The sequence below is a fragment of the Somniosus microcephalus genome, chromosome 22 (assembly GCF_052327205.1).
Source record: "Somniosus microcephalus isolate GS21.2 chromosome 22, FLI_Smic_1.0, whole genome shotgun sequence".
Lineage (NCBI taxonomy): Eukaryota > Metazoa > Chordata > Chondrichthyes > Squaliformes > Somniosidae > Somniosus > Somniosus microcephalus.
The window spans coordinates 11,089,445-11,115,588 of NC_141008.1; the positions used below are offsets into that span (position 1 = coordinate 11,089,445).

A 26,144-nucleotide genomic window follows, 5' to 3' on the forward strand; every position below is an offset into this window, starting at 1 on the left:
GACCAGATAATCTGTTTTTTAGTTGAGAGATAAATATTGGGCAGGAAAGGGGGAGAATTTCCCTGTTCTGCTTCAAAATATTGTCGTTTCACATCCACCTTGGTTTAACATCTCATCCAAAAGATGGCGAAACAGTGCAGCACTCCCTCAGCACTGCACTGGAGTATCAGCCTAGGTTTTATACTCAAATCTTCTAGAGGGGGACTTGAACCCACCACCGTCTGACTCAAAAGGTGAGTGTGCTACCAACTGAGTCACAACTAATGATCAAAGTTCATCCCATAGTGAATCAGGAAGTGACAGAAGGAACCCCTTTAAACCCATTCATTATATAAAAGGAAAAATGAAGGGTGGAGTGGAGGAAAGGCCTGAGATAGCAGCTCTCCACATGAGTGCGATCAACCAACCATGACGTTGGTTTTAAGTTCATTTATCTCAACTGAAATCACCAGCAACAGTGGTTAATTGTGTTAATCTGTTGTCACAGGCCCCGAGCATAGGCCAGCCTGTGTGGTTTTGTCATGTTTGGTGTGTTAGATTTCAGTGTATGATATGGCTCCTTCACTCTCTGCTCATTGCAGTCAACAAGGACTAATACCAGTTACAGTATCCCTTTGTAACTTTGTCTATACCCTCTTGTTTGCAGCGATTCAAGAAGAAGGCCCACCACCACCTTCTCAGAGCATCTGGGGAATGGGAAAAAATGCTGGCCTTGCCACCGAGGCCCACATCCCAAAAATGTTTTTTTTTAAAGTGCCAAGATTGTTGAGATAAGGAGAGGAAATGAGGGGACTACAATGAGCACAACTGTACCCCAAATCTGAAGAAATAAGAACATAAGAAATAGGAGCAGGAGTAGGCCATTTGGCCCTTTGAGTCTGCTCCGCCATTCAATGAGATCATGGCTGATCTTCTACCTCATCTCCACTTTCCCGCACTATCGCATATCCCCTGATTCCCTCATCTCAGTCCTAAATGGCCGACTCCTTATTCTGAGACTGCAACCCCTAGTTCTAGACTCCCCAGCCAGGGGAAGCATCTTCCCTGCATCTACCCTGTCAAGCCCTGTAAGAATTTTGTATGTTTCAATGAGATCACCTCTCATTCTTCTAAACTCCAGAGAATATAGGCCTAGTCTACTCAATCTCTCCTCATAGGACAATCCCCCCATCCCAGGAACCAGTCTGGTGAACCTTCATTGCACTCCCTCTAAGGTAAATATAACCTTCCTTAGATAAGGAGACCAAAACTGTACACAATACTCCAGGTGTGGTTTCACCAAGGCCCTATATAATTGTAGTAAGACTTCTTGGGGGAGAAATTCGGTTGTTAGCGCCACCGATTAATGCCTAAAGAGGCCGAGAAGTGGGGCACTAGCCAATTTCCGGGCAGGCGCAAGGCGTCTAGCGCCTCGCCCCATATTGAGCATGCATTTAGCGCCGGCGCTAAATCTTAGCTCCCGCTCATGGGCGCAGGCTGATTATGATGTCATTTGAGTGTGCAACGCCTTTTGGGCGCCCCGGACCGGAAATTCAGTGGCGCCCCCCTCCGTAGCGCCTGGCGCTAATAGTGATAGCTTACCTGGGCCTTACCAAGTCACTCTCGGGCTGGAGGAGCGTTATTTAAAGGGGACTGGTGTGGTTTAAAAGCGGCAGCCATTTTTGGATCACAACTTCCTCGAGAGCTACAAAGAGTTGCTGAGCTGCACACTGAGAGCCATTTGACCACTGAGCCAGCGCAGGCAGACAATCTTCAGCCTTCTGACCATCACCTTGCTGTTGGTGAGCCTTGACAACGGGGAACCTTCCTGTGGGCACTTATTATGGGGGCTGCATTGGAGGGGAACGTCCTGCTGCTGAATCATCTGGAAAGGGCACTGAGACGCTGGGAGAGCAGGGCGGGCATGGCCAGACGGAGGAGGGCCAACAGATGTCGCCACAGCAGACCTTACGCTGGCAGGGTTATCCGACAGCAGTTTTCCTACATGAACATGCCGGAGGAGCAGTGTGTCAGAAGGCTGCGATTTAGAAAGGAGGTGGTGACTGAGCTGTGCCAGCTGCTTCAGCCAGATCTGCAGCCTCAGATAAGGTGCAGGACATCTCTGTCGGTGGCTGAGAAGATGGCTGCTGGCCTGATATTCTACGCGAGCGGCTCTTCTCAGGCTGCGCGTCAGAGGCTGATCAGAAGTAGCTTCTAGGCCCCTCTCATGGAATGCTTGCTGCCATTCCAAGAACAGGAATGGAACCGGACTGATACCCCCAAGCCTGTGAAGGGCAAGGTGCATGTAAATAGCAGGCATGGCCATTATAAATGAAGAAAGTGTTTCATTACACAAAATGTGGTTCCTTCAAACATGAGAAAGCTATGGCAACAGAAAGCAAAACGAATACACTGACACATAACTGGCTCTCACAACTGGGAGACTGTCCAAAACATAAATCACATTCCGACCATCTTCCTTGGCCTTGATTCCACTGCACCAACCAAAGCATCCAATGCCCCATCAGTGAGGTGTTCCGCCCTCTGCCTCACCCTTTCCATGTCTTGCTAGGCTGGTGCGCCACAGGTAGGCTCCCACCGCTTTGAAGGTCTACAAGGCAGTGAGTGTGTCTGGTGATGCCAATTGACCTGCCCCTTTAAGAGCTGGCCGGCACCACTGTGTCGCAGGGAAAGTGATTATTGACAGCACCCTCGCTGCGCCCCGCCGCCGCGAAATTGGGTTGCGCCGCCGGGTTAGCGCCTTAAGAGTAGCGTGCAGCGCCTGATTTAGTGCCGCAATCACCTTTAGGGGCGCTGCAACCCAATATCGCACTAGGTGGCGCTAAATTGCGCCTGGCGCTAAACTTTGCGCATCGCCAGGACTAGCGCCCCAAACGCGGCTTTACCGAATTTCTAGGCCCTTTACTCTTATACTCCAATCCCTTTGTAATAAAGGCTAACATACTATTTGCTTTCCTAATTGCTTGCTGTACCTTCATGTTAACTTTCAGTGATTCGTGTACAAGGCCACCCAGGTCCCTCTGAACACCAACATTTCCCAATCTCTCACCATTTAAAAAATACTCTGCTTTGCTATTATAATCGAGAGAATATAACAAGGAAGGAAGACTTGCATTTATACAGTGCATTTCACAACCTCAGGACGTCCCAAAGCGCTTTACAGCCAATGAAGAACTTTTGAAGTGTAGTCACTGTTGTAATGTAGGAAACGCAGCAGCCAATTAGTGCACAGCAAGGTCCCACAAACAGCAATGTGATAATGATCAGATCATTTGTTTTGTTTTGGCGACGTTAGTTCTAAGCTCCGAACTGTGTAGTGAATTTGAAACTGTTTTGTCATCTCTGAGATAGAAGGGAGTATTTGTGTTACCTTTGGTGAACTGCAGGAACTGACTCCTGTCTGCCAATGGAAAGTGTGACTTTTGTGTCTGATGATCATTGAAATCCAGGAGAAACTGTGAGTCACTCTTTCAGCTTAAAACCCTGAGGCCTAGAAATTGGGTTTTGGCTTAGCCAGGGCTTTAGCGCCGGAAGTTAGTGCCGGCGCTAAGTCCCCTGCGCGCGCCAAAAATTCAGTGGCGCCGCGCCCAAACGGCTGCCGGCGCTACTGAAGGGTCTTTGCGGCGGTACATCGGCGCTAACTGCCGTTTCGCGCCGCAATTCCGGCGCTGCGGCACCCGATGCGGTGCGGCAGGCTGGGGACGTGCAGGCCTCCTCCTCCCATTAAGGAGGAGCTGCCTGCACCCGGCCGCGGCCCGCGCAAATCAGCTTAAAAATGAGCCCGGCACCTCGGACAAGTGCCGGGCTTGCATCTGTTCCGGGGGGGGGGAGGGGAGAAGTCCGGGGAGGGAGCTGCGGGCAGGCGGCCGGCGGGAAAGTGGCCGGCCGCCGCGGGGCCTTTAATGCGCCGGCGCAAACTGGAGTAAGGCACCTCTGCCAGAACGTTGCTTGCGGCTGCCACGGGCGAGGCGGCCGCAACTCAATTTCGGAGTTCGGGCGGGTTACCACGGCAACCGGGACGCTGCGCACACCGATGACGTCATCGGTGCCGGCGCAGCGCTACCGGTGCAACGCCGATTTAGGGCCCCAGGGAATTTTTAAACTGGCCATAACTCTGGCGCTAGTCCCTCTAGCGCCTCAAAAGCGGCGCTAAGGCTAGTGAATTTCTAGGCCTGAGTCTCTCGGGCAAATCCTGGGCCGTGCTAACCCACCAAGTCTCAGTGAATTTTTCACTTGTGGACAGTGATTACAATCGCATTAGAAATATCCAGTCACTCTCTGTCTCATTAAACTGTACATCAAATCAAGCTTTTGTGCTTTAATTGGTGGCTTTGTATTATCATCTGGTATTTTGCAAAGTGAATATAAGTAAATGACTGAAATAATATCTAATATCATTGTTTTGAAAATGTAACGCTGGGTCAAGTATTCAGTTTAACGAGGCTTCCAATTTTGTGAGGCTTCGTGCAGCCCACGGGGCCTTGGAGGCTGCAGATTGTGCAGTCGACGTGGGGCACCTGATTTTCCAACAGGCAGCTTGGTGTGAAGAGTGAAACCATGCTACCGGCATACCTCATCATAATATTAAAATCAAGGAACGATGGTCCCTCTCTCTCTCTTCAAATCAGAGAAAGGCTTGCATTTATATAGTGCCTCAGGACGTCGCAGAGCACTTCACAACCAGTGAAGTACTTTTGAAGTGTACTCCCTGTTGTAATGTGGGAAACGCAGCGGCCAAATTGTGCACAGCAAGCTCCCACAAACAGCAATGAGACAAATGGCCATATAATCTGTTTTAGTGCTGCTGGTTGAGGGATAACTATCGGCCAGGACACCAGAGAGAACTCCCCACATTAAAAGAATTCATGCACAGGCATCTTCCACCCTTTAAAATGAAGTTCGGGACCTGGAACGTCAGGACCCTCATGGACAACCCCAACAGTGACAGACCGGAATTCCATACTGCTATCGTTGCCCGGGAGCTCAGACGTTTTGACATTGATAGCGCTGCCCTAAGTGAGACCCGGCGGGCAGGGGAAGGCCAGCTCAAGGAGCAAGGTGGTGGCTACACCTTCTTCTGGAAAGGCAACAACCACCGTCTGCCCCATCTGTGACAGAGACGGTAGGTCCCGCATTGGACTCCTCAGTCACCTGCGAACTCATTTTTAATGTGGAAGCAAGTCATCCTCGGTTCCGAGGGACTGCCTAAGAGAGAGAGAGAGAGAGAGAACTCCCCTGCTCTTCTAACAGTGCCATGGGATCTTTTATGTCCACCTGAGAGGGCAGATGTCTAACATCTCACCCAAAAGACAGCACCTCCGACAGTGCAGCAGGCCCTCAGTACTGCATTGAACTGCCAGCCTGGATTTTGTGCTCAGGTCTCTGTTGTGGGGCTCGAACCCACCAACCTTGTGACTCAGAGGCGAGAGTGCCACCCACTGAGCCACGGCTGACACGTTATGCTCATTCCAAATTCAGTGTGAACTTTGACTGTTCTTACCAACAAGTTCTTACTAAGTGCTCATTATACCCACAGTGTAAATACTGTAATTCCTGAGTGTTTGGAGGGGTTGGATAATTTGCACTCTTGGAGAGTTGAATTCTGACTGCGGGGTTGCAGGGAGACATAAATTACTTTTTGTAAGTCAATTAAATTTTTATTGCAATCATTTCGCTATGGAATAAATTACAGAGCACTCATAATTAATTATGCAGAATGGTGTGGGTAAATTAGAGGGGAACATTTTCTGTTTTCTGTTTGTTGAGACTTGATTTCGAAGCTAGTGCTTTAATTATAATAGATTTAAATCCATCTGTAAGCTGCTCATCTAAGGGAAATACCTTCAATATATAAATTACATCAATAACAGATATTCTTTTCCTATTTTTTGCTCATTTAAATTCTGGTGGGGGGAGGAGATTTTCTACTTATCAAAGAGAAGGAGGTCAGTGGTAAGAATCATAGAATCTCATAGCATAGAGGAAGGCCACCGCTCTGTGAATGAGCTCCCCAATTAGTCCCACTCCCCCGCTCGCACCCCAGAGCCCTGTCAATGTTTCCCCTTCAAGTATTTATCCAATTCCCTTTTGAAAGTTATTGAATCCACTTCCACCGCCCTTTCAGGCAGCGCATTCCAGATCACAACAACTCACTGCGTTAAAAAATGTTTCCTCATGGCCCCTCTGGTTCTTTTGCCAATTATCCTAAATCTGTGTCCTCTGCTCACTGACCCTCCTGCCACTGGAAACAGTTTCTCCTTAACTACTCCATCAAAACCCTTCAAGAATTTAAACAAATCTATTAAATCTCCCCTTAACCTTCTCTGCTGTAAGGAGAACAACCCCACCTACTCCAGTCTCTCCACATCACTGAAGTCCATCATTGCTGATATCATTCTAGTAAATCTCCTCCGCACCCTCTCCAAGGCCTTGACATCCTTCCTAAAGTGTGGGGCCCAGAATTGAACACAACACTCCAACTGGGGACTGATTTATAAAAGTTGAGCATAACTTTCCTCAATAAAGCACTTCTTTCACATTTGTTCCCGACTGTAAGTATCGAACATCTGTAAATCCCGATATAATCCACCTGAACCCCATGAATGGAATAGCATCCCGTATAGTTCCAGTATTTCCAACACTACCCTACCGGCTAAATTCCCAAGTTAGAGCCAATTAATGCCAAAGTACAGGCCGTGTTAGGTTTACAACGATGATGCCAGAGCTGAGAGGCTATAACTATCAGGAAAGATTGAACAAGCTGGGTCTCTTTTCTTCAGAAAATATAAAGTTGAGAGGTGACCTGATAGAGCTCTTTAAAATTATGAAGGGGTTTGATAGGATAGACATAGACAAGATGTTTCCACTTGTGGGCCAGTCTAAAACTAAGGGCCATAAATATAAGATAGTCACTAATAAATCCAACAAGGAATTCAGGAGAAAGTGCTTTACCCAGAGAGTGGTTAGATTGTGGAACTCGCTACTACAGGGAGTGGTTGAGGCAAATAGCGTTTCCAACATTACAGAAAGAAGAAAGACTTGCATTTCTACAGCGCCTTTCATGACCACCAGACATATAATAATAATAATAATAATAATCAACTTTATTGTCATTGTTAGTGCACAAGTGCAGTACAACGAAATGTAGGCTTGCGGCTCCCGAGAGTGTACATTTAGATTAAGACATTTAAACATTCAACATACATTTGGCTTGTAATACATTAACATAAACATAACCATAACCATAATAAAGTGCATTGGCAGATGTGCAGGCTTTAGAGTTTTTTTGTGGAGTTCAGTAGGATGACAGCCCTGGGAAAGAAGCTGTTCCTAAATCTGGTCATTCGGGTGCGAATGCATCTGTAGCGTCTCCCAGATGGCAGGAGGGTGAACAGACTGTGGCTGGGGTGGGTAGGGTCTTTGATGATGGTCCGTGACCTCCGTAAACAGCGTTTCTGGTATATGTGCTCTATGGTATATGTGCTCAAAGCGCTTTACAGCCAACTAAGTTCTTTTGAAGTGGAGTCACTGTTGTAATGTGGGAAACACAGCAGCCAATTTGTGCACAGCAAGCTCCCACAAACAGCAATGTGAAAATGACCAGATAACCTGTTTTTGTTATGTTGGTTGAGGGAGAAATATTAGCCAGGACACCGGGGATCACTCCCCTGCTCTTCTTCGAAATAGTGCCATGGGATCTTTTATATCCACATGAGAGAGCAGATGGGATGTCGGTTTAACATCTCATCCAAAAGATGGCACCACTGACACTGCAGCACTCCCTCAGCACTGCACTGGGAGTGTCAGCCTAGCTTTATGAACACAAGACTCTGGAGTGGGACTTGAACCACACAACCTTCTGACTCTAAGGCAAGTGTGCTAACCACTGAGCCACAGCTGACACCTACCACAAGGACTCCACATCAAAAAGTACTTAATTGGCTGTGAAGAGCTTTGGGACATTGTGAAGGGTGCTACATAAATGCAAGTTCTTTCTTACATAGAATGTACAGCACAGAAACAGGCCATTCGTCCCAACTGGCCTATGTTGGTGTTTATGCTCCACACGAGCCTCCTCCCACTCTACTTCATCTCACACTATCAACATATCCTTCTGTTCCTTTCTCCCTCATGTACTTGTCTAGCTTCCCCTTCAGTGCATCCTATTGTAGGAACTGGGGTTCCTAGCCGAAGAATTGAGATCGACTCAGAAAATCAAAAACAATAAAATTTAATGAACAAACGAAGCTGTACAGGAAACTGTAGGATACAATGCAAATAGGTCTGGTCTGCTTGAAAGCCTCACTGGAAACTGCTAGAAGGTTCCGAGCTCAACTGCTAGCAGGTTCCGAGCTCAACTGCTAACAGGTTCCGAGCTCAACTGCTAGCAGGTTCCGAGCTCTGACGTCATGACGTCATCACGTTCTTCCCGCCGTTGAGAGATCACGTGACGGACGGCATGACGTCATCACGCGGAGTACAGGAAAGAAGCCCTAGTACAGTTAACAGATGCATTAAAGGTGCAGCCCCCAGCTGTACTACATTGCTGTAAAAGGAATTATATACAATTGTCCGTAGTCCTCTGGTGGTTCCGCCACAATAGATGCATTTAAAGGAACTGATGCATGTATAACCTGAGCGGTGTTGAACAGAGTAGGACAAGAAACGAGGCAGGGGGCCGTTGGTTGGCTGACTCCAAGCTCGTGGTTTAAAAGGCTTTAAATGGTTAGAGGAGCTCGAGAGGCAGGGGAGGAAGGAATTTTCAGTTCCACTTTCCGTGAACCAACTTGAAGCTGTGGAGATACAGTCACAGCAGAAGAATCTGTATCAATGTGTGAGGGTGAAAATGGGGCCTAACTCGTCAGTCATTCCTTCAGATTGAGGGCAGGCTGGAGGAGCAGCGAGTTTAATCTGCCCCTCTGTCTATCCCCAGAGCATCCTCAACTTCCAACAATTGCACAGACAATGGGCCCAATGAGAAATAGGCCAGGATGCTCTGTTAAATAATGAAGGAATTCCTCCAACTTTGACATCCATTTTATTTATTTATTTGTTTTAACAGTGAATACCGATGATATTTGAAGAAAGCTGGCTGGGAGGGCGACAGTCTGGAGGAGCTGAGCAAATCAATCGCGGTAAGTGCTGGGGAACCCTGGGTTAATTGAAGCCCGCGCCTGCACTCGAAAGCTGTCAGCTCAGTAATTACCGGGCAGAGACAAACAAGAGGCTGTGAATGAAGGTCTGTTTAGGGGGGAACAAGGCCAAGTGCAGCCTGAAGCGTCTCTGTCACAAATATAATCTCCCTCACAACTGACGCACGTTCGTTTCTTGTGTCTCTGCAAGCAAACTAAGTAATTTCTTGCTCATGAAAAGAGGGAACTTTCAAGTTAATGATAATTCTTGCTAACTGTTTTATTAAATTTTACCCCCCCCCCCCCACCACTGCCCACCTGCCCTGGAAAGGGGGTGGGCGCGGTGGGGGTTAACATTTTCCCCCCACTGTCTACTTTTGTTACATCCTGTTATATGTTTATAATAATCAAACTACACTTGTTTCATATTTGCTTTACGTGTGTGTTTGGATAATGCAGGAGTCTGCAGGGCAGGCTGAGGACTTGGGGCTTGACTACTTGTAGCCCGCTGTACACACAAAGAGGAGGAAGAAAGGGGAGAATGGGTGGAGGGAGAGATAGAGAGAGAGAGAGAGATAGTGTGGGAGAGAAAGAAAGAACTGTCAAAGTTTGTACTTCCTGACAGTAGCAAAGATTAACAATCCAGAGAACGAGAGTTCAAATCCCACCACGGCAGTTTGAGAATTTGAATTCAGTTTTAATATAAAATCTGGAAATAAAAAGCTGCCGTCGGTAAAATTGCCGTAAACCCATTTGGTTCATCCATGTCCTTTAGGGAAGGAAACCCGGTCCGGCCTTACCCGGTCCGGCCTTACCCGGTCCGTCCTTACCCGGTCCGGCCTTACCCGGTCCGTCCTTACCCGGTCCGTCCTTACCCGGTCCGGCCTTACCCGGTCCGTCCTTACCCGGTCCGGCCTTACCCGGTCCGGCCTTACCCGGTCCGTCCTTACCCGGTCCGGCCTTACCCGGTCCGTCCTTACCCGGTCCGGCCTTACCCGGTCCGTCCTTACCCGGTCCGTCCTTACCCGGTCCGGCCTTACCCGGTCCGGCCTTACCCGGTCCGGCCGATGTGTGACTCCAGTCCCCACACCAACATGGTTGACTCTGAACTACCCTCAGAGGTGGCCTAGCAAACCACTCAGTTATAGGGATGGGCAATAAATGCCGGTCTTGCCAGCGATGCCCACATCCCGAGAATTAATAAAAGTCTTCCTGCTGTAGATGTGCACTAAGTAAACTGCCACACAAAGAGAGGTATCGATGTACAATATTATCCCATGGTGACGTTCAGTTGCTGTAAATTCACTCTCCACCTTGCTGGACATTTCCTGGAAGATTAGTGGATGGAATCAACTCAATGCCGTGCAGGTTCACCATGGAAGAACCCTAGACAGCTTTTCAGCTGCTCAGGATCTGGGGACTCGATAGGCCAAAGAGCTCCATTGGAAGAGCCCGCCCTGCGGGTAGCTGCTCTGACAGTGGACGAGCAGGTTCACTGAGCAGGGCATTCAGTGTGCAAGGGGCACATTGTCGCTGCTGGCCTTGTGGCTGGAAAGCCATCAGTGCATCAGTCTGCTGTTTCCAGACAACTAACGGTATGAAATCTCAGCATCACCTGCTGCGTTGTGAGAGATGTTAGACGTCCTTTGAGGTACTCCGCCAAAGTAGAAATTTGTTGGCACCCAGTTTCTGGTGTGAAGGGCGCGGTGAGGCCACAACGTGTGCCCGATCCGGGAGGCAGAAATTTAAAGGGACCACGCATGAAAAGAAACAGGCTGTGAAGAACAAAGTGCAGCTTATAGGGAACGTTGTTCCTCGCTCCCCGCCCCCCATCCCTTTCTCCTCCAGCAGCTGCTGCTGCTCTTCCTGGCTTCATCTCCTCCCTTTCCTCATCCAGACCGAGGAGGACCCCTAGCAAGATCCCCATTACCAAACACTCCCTTTGTCCTGGAGACTCCTATAAGGTGTCCAACAAGGTAGAGTAGCACTCTCTTTAGGTGGAGTCCTCAGAACGACCAAAATAAATGTTGATAGAGTGTTGGTGAAGTCGTGACAAAGTGTCCCAGAAAGTCTCCCGCTGTGTCCCAAAGGTTCTCTTCAAACGCAGTGTAGTCCGCCAATCTCAATCATCAAGCAATCAGTGAAAACTGAGCATGACTTTAAGGAGCGCTCAAAATCCTCAGCAACGACTTGTCCACTCCTGTTCAGCTGCTCGTTAATTGCAGCGCTAGCCGGCAAAATGGCGCGCAGCCTCTTTAATTGTCACTCAGAGCCTTAACGATCCTCAGGGCATGTGCTTAAGGCGGGCTAAACTGGTGTTGCAGCTCAAGACCACACCTTGACCCCCTAGGGGGCTCTTTAATGCCCAAAGTATCCGGGGAAAATCACCCCCCCCCCCAACTTTATAGTGGGAAGTTTTACTACGTTGAGGCCGCTATGTAAATCCATGTTTTCTTTGGCGTTGAGATGCTGGAGAGCTCCCTCGTGCCTGAACCGATGGGATTTCCAGTCAATGACAGTGTCATCAGGCCAACACATACCTGACCATGATGGGGTGTGTCAGTGTGTATTGATGGGTGCGCAGTGCTCCCTCTGGTACGTAGAGGTGAGTGGCCTCTGTGTGTAGGATGCATTAGTGCCGCATATGCACATTCAGCAGTTGTAAATACAGTAAGGATTAGCCCACGGAGGATAAGTAAAAGCAGGTTAATCCATCGGCAGGGTCACCCATGCTGGGTGAAGGCGACTGCTTGCTGTCACCTTGTCTATCAGCAGCATTCAGCACAGCAGCGGGTAAGAGAACCAGCGCCGATTGCAGTTCTGCTCGAGCTATTTGCTGTCAATTTTAATTGTTGTTATTTTAGCCAATCCATGTTAAACTGTGAGGGCAGGTTTGGGCGGTGAATTTGGACGTGGGTAGAGGCTAGCCCAACTCATTTCTATTTTGGGTCCTAGTGTTTAACAGCTGCCAGAGAATGGAAATCTTTATCCCATTTGTCAGGCTTGGATTCGAACACAAGCCCACAAGTTGAAAGCTGACTGTGTTCCAACAAACCTTGTTCAGATTTTTTTCGTGTTTGCCCCAGGACAAAGGGTGACACAATGAGAGAGGAGGTGAAACACTGACGCACAGAACTCACACAGTCAATGGCCATCGGAAATATAAACCACCCGGCCACCCGACGACAGCAGAGACAGACTTTGTCTTGTGGGTTTTGCAAACTCCATGGCCTCGCCCCTCCCTATCTCTGTAACTTCCTCCGGCCCTACAACCTTCCGAGAACTCTGCTCTCCTCCAATCCTGGCCACTTGAGCATCCTTGATTTCAATCGCTCAACTATTGGCGGCCGTGCCTTCAGCTGACTAGGCCCTAAGTTCTCGAATTCCCTCCCTAAACCTTTCCGCCTCTCTACCTCTCTTTCCTCCTTTAAGTCACTCCTTAAAACCTACCTCTTTGATCAAGCTTTGGGTCACCTGTCCTAATATCTCCTTATGTGGTTCGGTGTCAATTCTTGTCTGATAACACTCCTGTGAAGCACCTTGGGATGTTTTACTACATTAAAGGTGCTATGTAAACACAGGTTGTTGTTGCCGGGGCTATAACTCTCGCCCATCCCCTTTGGCTGTGGGAATTTGGCGAATCGGTTCAACGTGTTTGTGTCACAAAGCACGCCAAACATCAGTCAGCGCAGGCCAATGCGGCGGCGGCAGGAACTGCGCATACCTGGAACAGCGAGATTTTGAGCCAGTCTAGCTGAAGGCCAAGCTCAGGCCTACTCTCCTAAGTCCGGAGCTCAGCCCTGACTGACGGGAGAAGCACCGGTAATTTAGATGTATTTCTGGCGGAATTGCGGGGGCAGGATCTCGCAGGAGGACAATGTAGAGTGGCCAGCCTTCCATTGTAACACCTGACAGAATCTCAGCACTGTCGCCAGTGTCGGGTCACCACCCCCTCCAGGACTGTCCTGGAGTCTCTAGAAATTAAAAGTTAATCTGCTGAACGTTGCTGCGAGCAAACCACCGGGAGAAAAATCATTAAAAAACTGGGCGTCTTTAGCTGAGGAGATTGTTGACGCGTCAGTCACAATCCTCCAAAACTCTCTCGATTCAGGAATTGTCCCCTTGGATTGGAAACCTGCCAATGTCACGTCATTATTTAAGAAGGGTAGGAGAGATAAACTAGTAAATTATTGACCTATTAGTCTAATGTTGTGGCGACGTTACTAGAATCTATGATTCGGGCCAGAGTGACTGAGCATTTGGACAAATACAAGCTGATCAGAGAGAGCCAGCACGGATCTGCAAAGAGTAAGTCATGTCTAACAAACCTAGTTGAATTTTTGGAGGGAATAACTAATGATTCATTTGGCACTCTAGTAAGGTGCAGTGCTGCCATGATGGGAGGCACTTCATGCACAATGTCAGAGGGACACAATGAGCCGCATTACGTCTGCCACTGGAAATTTATTACATGTATTTAATTTATATTAAATTTAAGATGAAATATTAAACTGAAGTGGGACAGCTTTGGGTCTGTCGTGGATCTCGCGCTGTCTGCAGAGTCCAGTTGCCGTGGAGCCCTGCAGATTTAAACTTGTGTTTACAGTTATAAAGAGAGACTCGGGATGTTAGGGTTTTTCACTGGAGCTGAGAAGATTAAGGAGGTGACCTGATGGAGGTCTTCAAGATTATGAAGGGTAAATCGTGATATGTTGTTTCCACTGCTAGGGAAGATCATGATGATAGGGCACACATTTAAAGGGGATGTTACAGAAAAAAATATTTATCCAGAGGGTAGTTAGAATCTGGAATTCTCCAACACATATTGTTCCTGAGGTAGAATCCGTGAATTCTTTCAAAAGGGAATTACACTGCTGCTTGAAAAAGAGCAATATTAAAGGCGAGATATCAGGAGAGTGGGATTAGACTGTGTGGGATATTAAAGGGTGTGGGGAGAGAGAGGGAGAGAGGGATTAGACTGTGTGGGATATTAAAGGGTATGGGGAGTGAGGGGGAGAGTGGGATTAGACTGGGTGGGATATTAAAGGGTATGGGGAGTGAGGGGGAGAGTGGGATTAGACTGGGTGGGATATTAAAGGATATGGGGAGAGAGAGGGAGAGTGGGATTAGACTGGGTGGGATATTAAAGGGTGTGGGGAGAGAGAGGGAGAGAGGGATTAGACTGGGTGGGATATTAAAGGGTGTGGGGAGAGAGAGGGAGAGAGGGATTAGACTGGGTGGGATATTAAAGGGTGTGGGGAGAGAGAGGGAGAGGGGGATTAGACTGGGTGGGATATTAAAGGGTGTGGGGAGAGAGAGGGAGAGGGGGATTAGACTGGGTGGGATATTAAAGGGTAGGGGGAGCGAGCAGGAGAGTGGGATTGGACTGGGTGGGATATTAAAGAGTGGATTAGACTGGGTGGGATATTATAAAGTGTGTGAGATTTGACTGGGTCCATTTGGGGTGTCCTGCAGCACAGGTCTGCGATGGTCTCGAGGGTGGTGGTGCTGTGCTGCAGGGTTTTTGCCTTAGGTAGAGGCTTCTCCCTGGGCAGTAAGTGGACTGGCAACTTGCAGGTGTGAATAGTAAATGGCAGATACTCCTATAAATTGTCACATCATCTCTGACCGTAAGGACCGTCAACCAGGATTCAAATGATCACATCAGGGTTGGGGTCTTCTCACTCGCTGTCGAACTGGACCGGGAGAGTGCACCTCCCATCATCATCTCTGAGGCCTTGGTGATGAAAAATGTCCTTGTGGACAAATCCAACCCACGTCCCACAGTGTTGTGTCATGCCCACTAACTAAACTATCTGACGGACTGCTCACTTTGCCTGTTGGTGCTGACTGTGCTCTGAGATGACTGGAATTATATACTGAGTCCGGACATGCTAAATAATAAATACATTGGTCAGTAAGTTTAAAGAGGCATGACACGCTTAAAAATAAACACAGGAAGTGGCTTGTACTTAGCCCTAGATGTGTTGCCAGGTTTATTCGATGTATATTTTTAGGAATGGGGGTTGTCTAATTATTCCAATGTTGTGGAGCCTTGCTTTCCCTGTTCGAGCAGTCAGACAGTGGATGTACTGGGCTGAAAGCCAAAGGGACTCTTTTATTGGCAGGAGGAGCCTCTAAAGAGGCCAATACTCGAGACACTAATGCTTGGAAACAGACATGACCACCCCACTCCCACCCCCCGTCCCTCTTCCACCCCCCCCCTGCTGGTTCAGTGGGTCAATTCACTATCTGATGTGTGTGGATCACAGAGCTCTCAATCTTCCTGCGGTGACAGTTTAATGGGATCAATAACCAATTTGAAATGAGCAGGTTAACGCCTGAATTACAATAGCTCAAACAGGAAGTTGGTGCGACGGGGTTAAGCGGTTTACTAGAAACAGCTCACAAAGCTGTTAAGCTCCAAACAAGGACATGGTTGGAGCCCGCTGTGGTGCCCCTTGCAGTCGAATAGCATGCAGACACACAACACTCCAGACGTACCACATGGAAAAGTGAACCTCAGCACGAGCTTGCCCTTCAGAGGGAGATCGAGGAAAGAAAAACCTCCTTGGCTTCTGTAGTCACCTCAGTGTGTCTGGAAGAAGGGAAGAACTTGCATTTCTATAGCGCCTTTCACAACCTCAGGATGTCCCAAAGCGCTTTACAACCAATGAAGTACTTTTGAAGCGTGATCACTGTTATAATGCAGGAAATGTAGCAGCCAATTTGTGCACAGCAAGCTCCCACAAACAGCAATGAGATAAATTACCAGATACTCTGTTTTTAAGTGTTGATTGAGGGATAAATAATATTAAATATTAATCTTACTAGAATCTCTAATACTGGACCAACCATAAGGAAAGGAAACAACTTGCATTTATGTCACGCCTTTCACAACCTCAGGACCTCTCAAAGCGCTTTACAGCCAATTAAGTACTTTTGAAGTGTAGTCACTGTTGTGATGTAGGAAACACGGCAGCCATTTTCCACACAGCAAGATCCCACAGACAGCAATGAGTTACATGTTTTAGGTATTGGCTGAGGGTTAAATATTGGTCAGGACACCAGGACCAACTCCCCAGCTCTCGTTTGAAATAATGCCTTGGGATCTTTTCCATCCACCTGAGAGGGCAGACGGGGCCTCGGTTTAACGTCGCATCTGAAAGACGGCACCTCCGACAGTGTCGCGCTCCCTCAGTGTAATATATGTGGGTAGAACAAATGAAGGACAGAGACACGATGCGTTGCTAGTCCATGTGCTTGCTTTACTAGGCCAGAGCGAACTGAGCATGCTCATACTAAACTATGTGATAATACACTACACTCAGTACTGCACTGGCGTGTCAGCCTGGATTATGTGCTCAAGTTCCACTTGAACACATGACCTTCTGACTTAGAGGTGAGAGTGCTATCCACTGAGCCACAGCTGAACACTTGCTTCATCTTTAATGGATGAACACAACACGGCAGGCCTCTGCAGCCTTGAATTGACTTTAGGGTTGGTTTTGGTACCGACGTTACATCAGGCAGGTGATAGGCGGGGCCTGGGCCGGAGGTAAGCTCGCTCCATTTCCCTGGCCGAGCCTCTGTATGATAGAGCCGGCGAGCTGGCAGTGTTGAACGGGTGCTGACAGGCAGCTTGCCGATCTGGGGTTGGGGGGTGGGGGGGGTGGTGGGGGGCGTTGGTTGGGAAATCTGGCAGCTACTCCGCAGAGCCATGCCAGAGGTTTCTTTTTATGGGGATGAGTCAATCCTGGGGTGAGCACCATGGAGGATCCAGCAGTGTGTGGGGGGGGGGGAGGGGGAGATTTTTGCGGGATCGGAAGTGTCAGATTCCTGTAACGTTACATGTTCACGCTCCTCCTGGCCCCACAGAAATCACCTAGAAACCTTTTTGTATACTTCATTGGAGTGGCCTGTCGTGATCCCTTTAAGGACCGCTAGTTTGGTGGCTCTACACTCAGTTCCACTTCCCAGCATGCGTGCCGCCTCAGTGAGTGACCAAGATTACATCAGGGTCCTAAACACTAACGAGGCTCCCACCTATATTGGGCGATAGCACTGGCCGCCTAATTCGAGATCCTCCCCAAAATTACATTACATAGAAATACATAGAAGATACATCACAGAATCAGGCCATTCAGCCCAGCCAGTCTGTATTGGTGTTTACCCTCCACCCGAGCAATAAGTTCTAATCTTATTTACCCATCCTGTTCCAATAGCCTTCACCCCCTTTCCCTTCATCCCCCTATCCAATCTAATCTTCAGTGTTGTTATAGTTTCTATGTCAACAACTCACCCTGGAAGTGAATTCCACAGCCTCACAACTCTGTGGAGCAGTTTCTCCTGCCCTCTGTTCTAAATCGCTTACAGTTAATCTTGTATCAATGGCCCCTCATCCTTGACCCCTCAACCACTGGGAACAGTCTGCTCCTGTCTACCCTGTCCATTCTTTTAAACACTTCTTTCATAGCACCCTGGAATCTGTGTTGTTCTAATGAAAAGACTCAAGTTTTCAACTCTTTCTTTGTATTTGTATTTCCTCATACCAGGCAGAATCCCAGTGTATCTGTGCTGAACCCTCTCTAGTCCTCAATATCCCTCCGATAGTGTGGAGCCCAATATTGCACACAGTGCTCCAACTGAGGTCTTATGAAGGTTTCATTATTACTCCTTGGTTTTATACTCTACACCACATGATAAAATCCAGAATTCCATTAGCTTCTTTACAGCCTTGTCAACCCGAGGTGCTGCCTTTAATGCCCTGTGAACCTGTCCCCACAAATCCCTCTGCTCCCCCACAGCCCCGAGCCTGCTCCCCAAATCCCTCTGCTCCCCCACAGCCCCGAGCCTGCTCCCCAAATCCCTCTGCTCCCCACAGCCCCGAGCCTACTCCCCAAATCCCTCTGCTCCCCACAGCCCCAAGCCTACTTCCCAAATCCCTCTGCTCCCCACAGCCACGAGCCTACTCCCCAAATCGCTCTTCTCCCCACAGCCCCAAGCCTACTTCCCAAATCCCTCTGCTCCCCACAGCCCCGAGCCTGCTCTCCAAATCCCTCTGCTCCCCACAGCCCCGAGCCTGCTCCCCAAATCCCTCTGCTCCCCCACAGCCCCGAGCCTGCTCCCCAAATCCCTCTGCTCCCCACAGCCACGAGCCTGCTCTCCAAATCCCTCTGCACCCCCACAGCCCCGAGCCTGCTCCCCAAATCGCTCTGCTCCCCACAGCCCCGAGCCTGCTCCCCAAATCCCTCTGCTCACCCACAGCCCCGAGCCTGCTCCCCAAATCGCTCTGCTCCCCACAGCCCCGAGCCTGCTCCCCAAATCCCTCTGCTCACCCACAGCCCCGAGCCTGCTCCCCAAATCCCTCTGCACCCCCACAGCCCCGAGCCTGCTCCCCAAATCCCTCTGCTCACCCACAGCCCCGAGCCTGCTCCCCAAATCCCTCTGCTCCCCCACAGCCCTGAGCCTGCTCCCCAAATCCCTCTGCTCCCCCACAGCCCCGAGCCTACTTCCCCAAATCCCTCTGCTCCCCCACAGCCCCCAGCCTACTTTCCAAATCCCTCTGCTCCCCCACAGCCCCGAGCCTGCTCCCCAAATCCCTCTGCTCCCCCACAGCCCCCAGCCTACTTCCCCAAATCCCTCTGCTCCCCCACAGCCCCCAGCCTACTTCCCCAAATCCCTCTGCTCCCCCACAGCCCCCAGCCTGCTCCCCAAATCCCTCTGCTCCCCAACAGCCCCGAGCCTACTTCCCCAAATCCCTCTGCTCCCCCACAGCCCCCAGCCTACTTCCCCAAATCCCTCTGCTCCCCCACAGCCCCCAGCCTACTTCCCCAAATCCCTCTGCTCTCCACAGCCCCGAGCCTGCTCCCCAAATCCCTCTGCTCCCCACAGCCACGAGCCTGCTCTCCAAATCCCTCTGCACCCCCACAGCCCCGAGCCTGCTCCCCAAATCGCTCTGCTCCCCACAGCCCCGAGCCTGCTCCCCAAATCCCTCTGCTCACCCACAGCCCCGAGCCTGCTCCCCAAATCGCTCTGCTCCCCACAGCCCCGAGCCTGCTCCCCAAATCCCTCTGCTCACCCACAGCCCCGAGCCTGCTCCCCAAATCCCTCTGCACCCCCACAGCCCCGAGCCTGCTCCCCAAATCCCTCTGCTCACCCACAGCCCCGAGCCTGCTCCCCAAATCCCTCTGCTCCCCCACAGCCCTGAGCCTGCTCCCCAAATCCCTCTGCTCCCCCACAGCCCTGAGCCTGCTCCCCAAATCCCTCTGCTCCCCCACAGCCCCGAGCCTACTTCCCCAAATCCCTCTGCTCCCCCACAGCCCCCAGCCTACTTTCCAAATCCCTCTGCTCACCCACAGCCCCCAGCCTGCTCCCCAAATCCCTCTGCTCCCCCACAGCTCCGAGTCTACTTCCCCAAATCCCTCTGCTCCCCAACAGCTCCGAGCCTACTTCCCCAAATCCCTCTGCTCCCCACAGCCCCGAGCCTACTTTCCAAATTCCTCTGCTCCCCCACAGCCCCAAGCCTACTTCCATTCACAGTATAATTACTGCCGTTATTTTTTGCTAAAATGCATCACCTCACACTGACTGACATTGAATTCCATCTGCCGCTTTATAGCGCATGCCATCATCTTATCAATATCCCTTTGCAGTTTCTGTTGTTTTTTCAAAGAATTAACTATATCTCCTATTTTAGTATCATCTGCAAATTTCGACATCACTTCCTCGAGCCGTATATCCAAATTATTGCGAGTGAACAGAAGCTGCCTTCTGTTGCCGAGGCCCTAAGCTCTGAAATTCCCTCCCTAAACCTCTCCGCCTCTCCACCTCTCTTTCCTCCTTTAAGACGCTCCTTAAAACCTACCTCTTTGACCAAGCTTTTGGTCACCTGCCCTAATCTCTCCTTACGTGGCTCGGTATCTAATTGTTTTGTCTTATAATCGCTCCTGTGAAGCGCCTTGGGCGTTTTACTACGTTAAAGGTGCTATAGAAATACAAGTTGTTGTTGTTGATGCTGATGTCCCAGGGCAGAGCCCTGTGAGACACCACTACCCACTTCCAACCACTCTGAGAAACTGCCCTCCACTCCCTTCGAACCAATTTATAATCCAGTTTTCTATCCTCTCCCTGATTTCATACCCCTTACTCTTCTCTTGTAATCCCTCCTGTGTGGTACCTTGTCAAAGGTTTTCCTACAGTCTATGTACCCTATATCCACTGCATTGCCCCATCTACCAAGTCTGTTACCCCCTTAAAGAATTCTATGGGACATAGGATCAGGAGGAGGCCATTCAGCCCCTCGAGCCTGTTCCACCATCAATTAGATTATGGCTGATCTGTATCGCAACTCCATTTACCTGCTCCTGCTCCGTATCCCTTGACACCCTCACCTAACAAAAACCTATCGATCTCAGTCTTGTAAATTTCAATTGACCCCCAGCAACCACAGCCTTTTGGGGGAGAGAGTTCCAGATTTCCACTACCCTATGTGTGGAAAAAGTGCTTCCTGACATCACCCCTGAACAGCCTGGCTCTAATTTGAAGATTGTGCCCACTTTGTTCTTGATTCCCCCGTCAAAGGAAATAGTTTCTCTGTATCTACCCTATCGAATCCATTTATCATTTTAAACAGCTCGAGTAGATCACCCCCCTCAACTCAAGGGAATACAAACCAGGTTTATGCAACCTGTCCTCATAATTTTTAATGAGGTTCGTCAAGTGTAATCGTCCGTTTTGAAATCCCTGCTGGCTATTTCTAACTATTTTCTCTTTATCTGGCTACGTGGTAATTTCATCCTTAATTATAGACTAAAATTTTCCCTATCACAGATATTAAGCTAACTGTCCTGTAATTACCCAGATTAGCTCTGTCTCACTTTTTAAAATGGATATGACGTTGGCCGCACTCCAGTCCTACTTAGTAGAGCCTGAAATAAAAGTCCTGATTTACTGCCTGATGAGAGCAGGCCGTGTGAGGGGTTTAAATGTTTGCATCGACCTACTCACCCAATCAATGCTGGCCTTGCGTCCCGCGCCATTTTAACAGGCGCATTCAGGCCAGCCAATCAGGCCCTCGCACCAGGCAGGTGAGGGCCTCATTGCAATTCAAAAGTCAGGGTCTGATGATGTCATTCAGACCCCAATGTTATTTTTGTAGTGTATGTACCTTTAAGAGAGAACTACTTTTACAGCTCCTGTATACTGTAGTACCGGCAGTGACCACAGCTGTATATAAGCCTTGAGCAGGCATCTGTACTGTTAGTCTTTAGACTACTCTCCTCCAGTAAACACCTGTTGATTGTTAATCTGCAGCCTCCGTCTAGTTATTGAAGAACACCATACCTTAAGATTTACGGATTCAACAGTGGCGACGAGGTCGATTCGAATCTACCTGCAACTCTGCATTTCCTTCCAAGGATTCGCTCCGGGAGGGCGGTGGAAGAAAGTCGAGGCCAGAAGCACGGGCGTCGACCACGAGCAACCGCCCAGTCATCCGGCAGAGAGTGAACATCGCAGGGGAGGCTGTTGAGAGCTGGGCTTGGTTTTCCAGCCACGACGATCCAGCAACAGACTGGCAACAGGTACAGCGCAGACCCTTCCCGGACAGCGGCGGCTGGAGCCGACTGACGACACAGAAAAGGCCGAGCAGCGTCGACGGGGTAAGAGAGAGGGTAGAGCGCACAGGGCGCAGCCGGGGGTTGAAGACCGAGCGGCGTCGACGGAAAACAAAAAGAGAGGGTAAAGCACAGCCGGGGTTCAGGACCGAGCGGCGGCAACGAGAGAGGTGCACAGGAGAACGCGCAGAGTGCAGCCAGGGCTCAAGGGCTAAGCAGCGTCCACGGGGAAAGAAAGGGAGTGCGGGAGATGCCATTTGAGCCGCGGAGAAGAAGGGAGAGCGCGGGAGACGCCATTTTTGAAGCCACAGCGGAGAAGAAGGGCGAGCGCGGGAAGAAAGGAAAGCACGGGAGACGCCACTTTGAGCCAGCGGAGAAGAAGGGAGAGCGCGGGAGATGCCATTTTAGAAAGTCTAACCACACCCAGGGATTCCGAAGAGTGGCAGTGTCACTGCGTTCGATAATGAAGTCGAAGGTTGGGCGACATATGTGGAACGCATTGAGGTGTATTGCAAGGCGAATGAAGTGCCAGATGCCAGGAAAGCACTGGTTTTGTTGAATTTCATGGGTGCAAAAATGTATGGCTTACTGCGAAACCTAATAACCCCAGAGAAGCCAGTGGATAAGGATTTCGAAAGCATAGTGGAAATCCTACAGGACCATTTAAACCCCACACCGCTGCTGATAGCAGAAAGATTTAAGTTCCACAAAAGGAACCAGCAGAAAGACGAAAGTAATGCTGAGTATTTAACGGAACTGCGCAAGCTATCGAAACACTGCCAGTTTGGAATGGGACTAGCAGATACGTTAAGGGACAAGTTTGTATGTGGGCTTCAAAGTGAAGGAACCCAGAAACGGCTTCTATCAGAAAAGGATCTTACGCTGGACAAGGCTTTCAGCATGGCAGTATCACACGAAGCAGCCGCACGGGGTGCTGCAGAGATACAACGGAGACCGCAAGAATATGGCACCAATGAAATGTCATATGGAGCAGGGAAGTGTTATCGCTGCGGCAGAACAACACACGACCAGAAGGATTGTTGGTTCAAAGATCAAGTGTGCAGACAGTGTGGAAAAGCAGGACACATAGCAAGAGTCTGCAGGTCAGGTAAGAAAACCAGCAGCAAGAAATCTCCACAGGAGAAGTACAGGAAGGTACATAAGGTGATGGACAGTAGTTCAGACGAACAGAAAAGTGATACAGACTCCGGAAGCAAGGAGCTGGGTTGTCTGGAACTACATAAGGTAATCAAAATGGAGGATCACCAGACTATCTGGGTCACGCTCAAGATAGACGGAGTCCAAGTGAAAATGGAATTGGACACAGGATCAGCCCTAACAGTCATAAGCCGAAGGGACTACAAGCGGCTATTCTCACATATACCCTAGAGATACAGAGATTGTCTTGAAGACGTACACGGGGCAAACAGTCTACCCCAAAGGAAAAATAAGGGTGAACGTAATATACAAAGGCCAGGAAATACCAAAAATGGACCTATATGTATTGCCAGATGGAGGACCACCACTACTAGGACGTGAATGGATCCGGAAGATACAATTAGATTGGCATTCCATACAGGCACTGAAGGTTGAGGCCAAAAAGGATGACGACGTCACACCTGGATGACTGTCAAAAATGCTAACTGACGCACAAGAAGTGTTCCAGGAGGGACTCGGAACACTAAAAGGCATAACAGCGACGATTAAAATAGAGGAAAATGCAAGCCCAAAGTTTTTTAAGGCCAGACCGGTGCCTTATGCGATCTGACCAGCCGTCGAAGCAGAGCTGGAAGGTTTGGAACGTTCAGGAGTACTGTCCAAAGTGGACTGGAGCGAGTGGGCTACACCCATCGTTCCTGTAATGAAGAGGTCGTTCAGTAATACGCCTGGGGAACCAAAGAAGGTCCGCATCTGTGGGGATTTTAAGGTGACAGTGAACCCAGTCCTTCACACGGTACAATATCCGCTTCCACGGATTGAAGATATTTTCGCCTCGCTATCTGGAGGTAAACGCTTCACTAAGATTGATCTGGCCCAGGCGTACCTGCAAATGGAGGTAGAAGAAGCCTCGAAACAATACCTCACGATCAACACTCATAAAGGTCTCTACCAATACAACCGGCTGGTGTTCGGGGTAGCATCGGCTCCGGCTATTTGGCAAAGGGCAATGGATCAAGTCCTGCAAGGGATTCCAGGGACCCAGTGTTATTTGGACGACATCCTGGTCACAGGCGAAAATGACAGTGATCACCTCGCCAACCTGGTGAAGGTGCTCACTAGATTAAAGGAATATGGGCTACGAGCTAATCGCCACAAGTGCGAGTTTTTCCAGAAGCAGATCTCGTATTGTGGCCACGTTATTGATGAAGAGGGGTTACATAAATCCCCTGAAAAGATTGAGGCAGTAGTCAAGGCTCCAGCACCGGAAAATGTGTCACAACTGAGGTCGTTCCTCAGGCTGGTGAACTACTACCATAAGTTCTTACCAAATTTGTCTACAGTATTACACCCACTGAACACCCAACTGCAAACGGGGGTACCTTGGAGGTGGAATGACGAATGTAAATGAGCTTTCCAGAAGTGCAAAGAATTGATCACATCAAAAGAGGTGTTGGCCCATTTCAACCCAGCACTACCAATTCGGTTGGCGTGTGATGCATCACCCTATGGTATTGGAGCGGTGCTGTCGCACAAATTCCCAGACGGGTTGGAGAGGCCAGTAGCCTTTGCGTCTCGGTTACTAACCTCAGCCGAGCGCAACTACGCCCAGATTGACAGGGAGGCCCTCCTGGGGAGTAAAAAAATTCAACCACTATCTGCATGGGCAGAAGCTCACCTTGCTGACTGACCACCAACCACTTGTCTCCATCTTTAATCCAAAGAAGGGCGTTCCGGTGATGACTGCACAACGGCTACAAAGATGGTCCTTTTTTCTAGGGGAGAACCAATATGAAATAGAGTATAAGGGCACAAAACAGCATGGGAACGCTGATGGGCTATCACGCCTGCCACTGCCTACTGTGGAGGAAGCACCAGCAGTGGACCCTATCAAAATATTTTATTCGTCGATAATTGAACGCTTGCCAGTAACTAACGCGGATATAGAGAAGGAGACCCGAAATGATCCGACACTGTCTCGGGTATATGATTTGACGGTGAAGGGATGGCCAACACATGGCGACTCACTGTTGCCAGCATTCTCATCCAGAAGAGAACAGCTGTCAGTATGCCAGGGGACAGTGATGTGTGGATCCCGGGTGGTAATTCCACCCAAGTTAAGGAAGAGAGTGCTCAATGAGCTTCACGAAGGCCATCTGGGAGGGGTGAAAATGAAAAGCCTTGCTAGGGCTTATGTGTGGTGGCCGGGGATCGATCAACAAATCGAGGACCTAACAAAGAGCTGCTCAGGATGCCAGAAGGTCCAAAATGCACCACCACATGCCCCTCTACACCCATGGGAGTGGCCCTCCTCGCCATGGCAACGGGTGCATATTGATTTTGCTGGTCCATTCATGGACTCAATGTTCTTAATAGCAGTGGATGCGCACTCGAAATGGCCTGAGGTGATCAAAATGTCCTCCACCACTACAGAGAAAACGATTGCAGTCCTACGGACCATATTTGCCAGGAACGGCTTGCCAGAGCAGATTTGCTCTGATAACGGACCACAGTTTGTGTCCGAAGAATTTCGGAAATTTATGAGAAGGAATGGGGTAAGGCATTACACATCCACCCCGTATCATCCAGCCACAAATGGATTGGCTGAGAGGTTCGTACAAACCTTTAAAAAGGCAATAAGGGCCATGTGCGATGATGACATTCCACTACAGCATAAGGTGGACAATTTCCTGTTAGCCTACAGAAATGCGACACATGCAGTTACCAACCAGACCCCGGCCATGATGTTCTTTAACCGAAGGTTGAGATCTCGTCTGGATTTGCTCAGACCAAATGTGCGAAGAAATGTTGAGGATAAGCAATTCCAGCACATCAATGAGAAGCCGACAAGGAGCTTCAATGTAGGACAACCAGTCTTGGCCCGCGACTACCGAACAGAGAAATGGCAACCCGGAACGATATGCACATGGCAGGGGCCACTAATGTACACAGTGGATGTCGGGGAGAACATTGTGAGACGCCACATCGACCAGATCCTAGCATCACAGGAACGAGTCAACCCCATGTCTCGCATACCTGGGGATGAACCCGACATACCGGTAGCATCTACCCCAGAAACAGTAGCAGGGGAAACTGATGAACTAACCAACGAAAGGGGGCCAGAATCGCCTCCGCTCCAAGAACAAGACACTCAGGAAAGGCACTATCCAGAAAGGATCAGGAAGCCGCCCCAAAGACTGAATCTATAAATGGACTATTTCAGTTAAATGAGCATGTT

At 49.4% G+C, this 26,144-nt stretch overlaps 1 protein-coding gene across 2 annotated transcripts in view; it reads left to right on the top strand.

Moving 5' to 3' along the window:
* Positions 1-8,738: 8,738 nt before the first annotated feature.
* LOC147102029 (calcium/calmodulin-dependent protein kinase kinase 1-like) overlaps positions 8,739-26,144 on the top strand; it is a 227,662-nt gene continuing 210,256 nt past the window's right edge. For both annotated transcript variants that reach the window (XM_085964177.1, XM_085964176.1), the window contains exon 1: positions 8,739-9,134. The gene's annotated coding sequence lies outside the window, so the exon portion shown is untranslated. The remainder of the gene's footprint in view (positions 9,135-26,144) is intronic.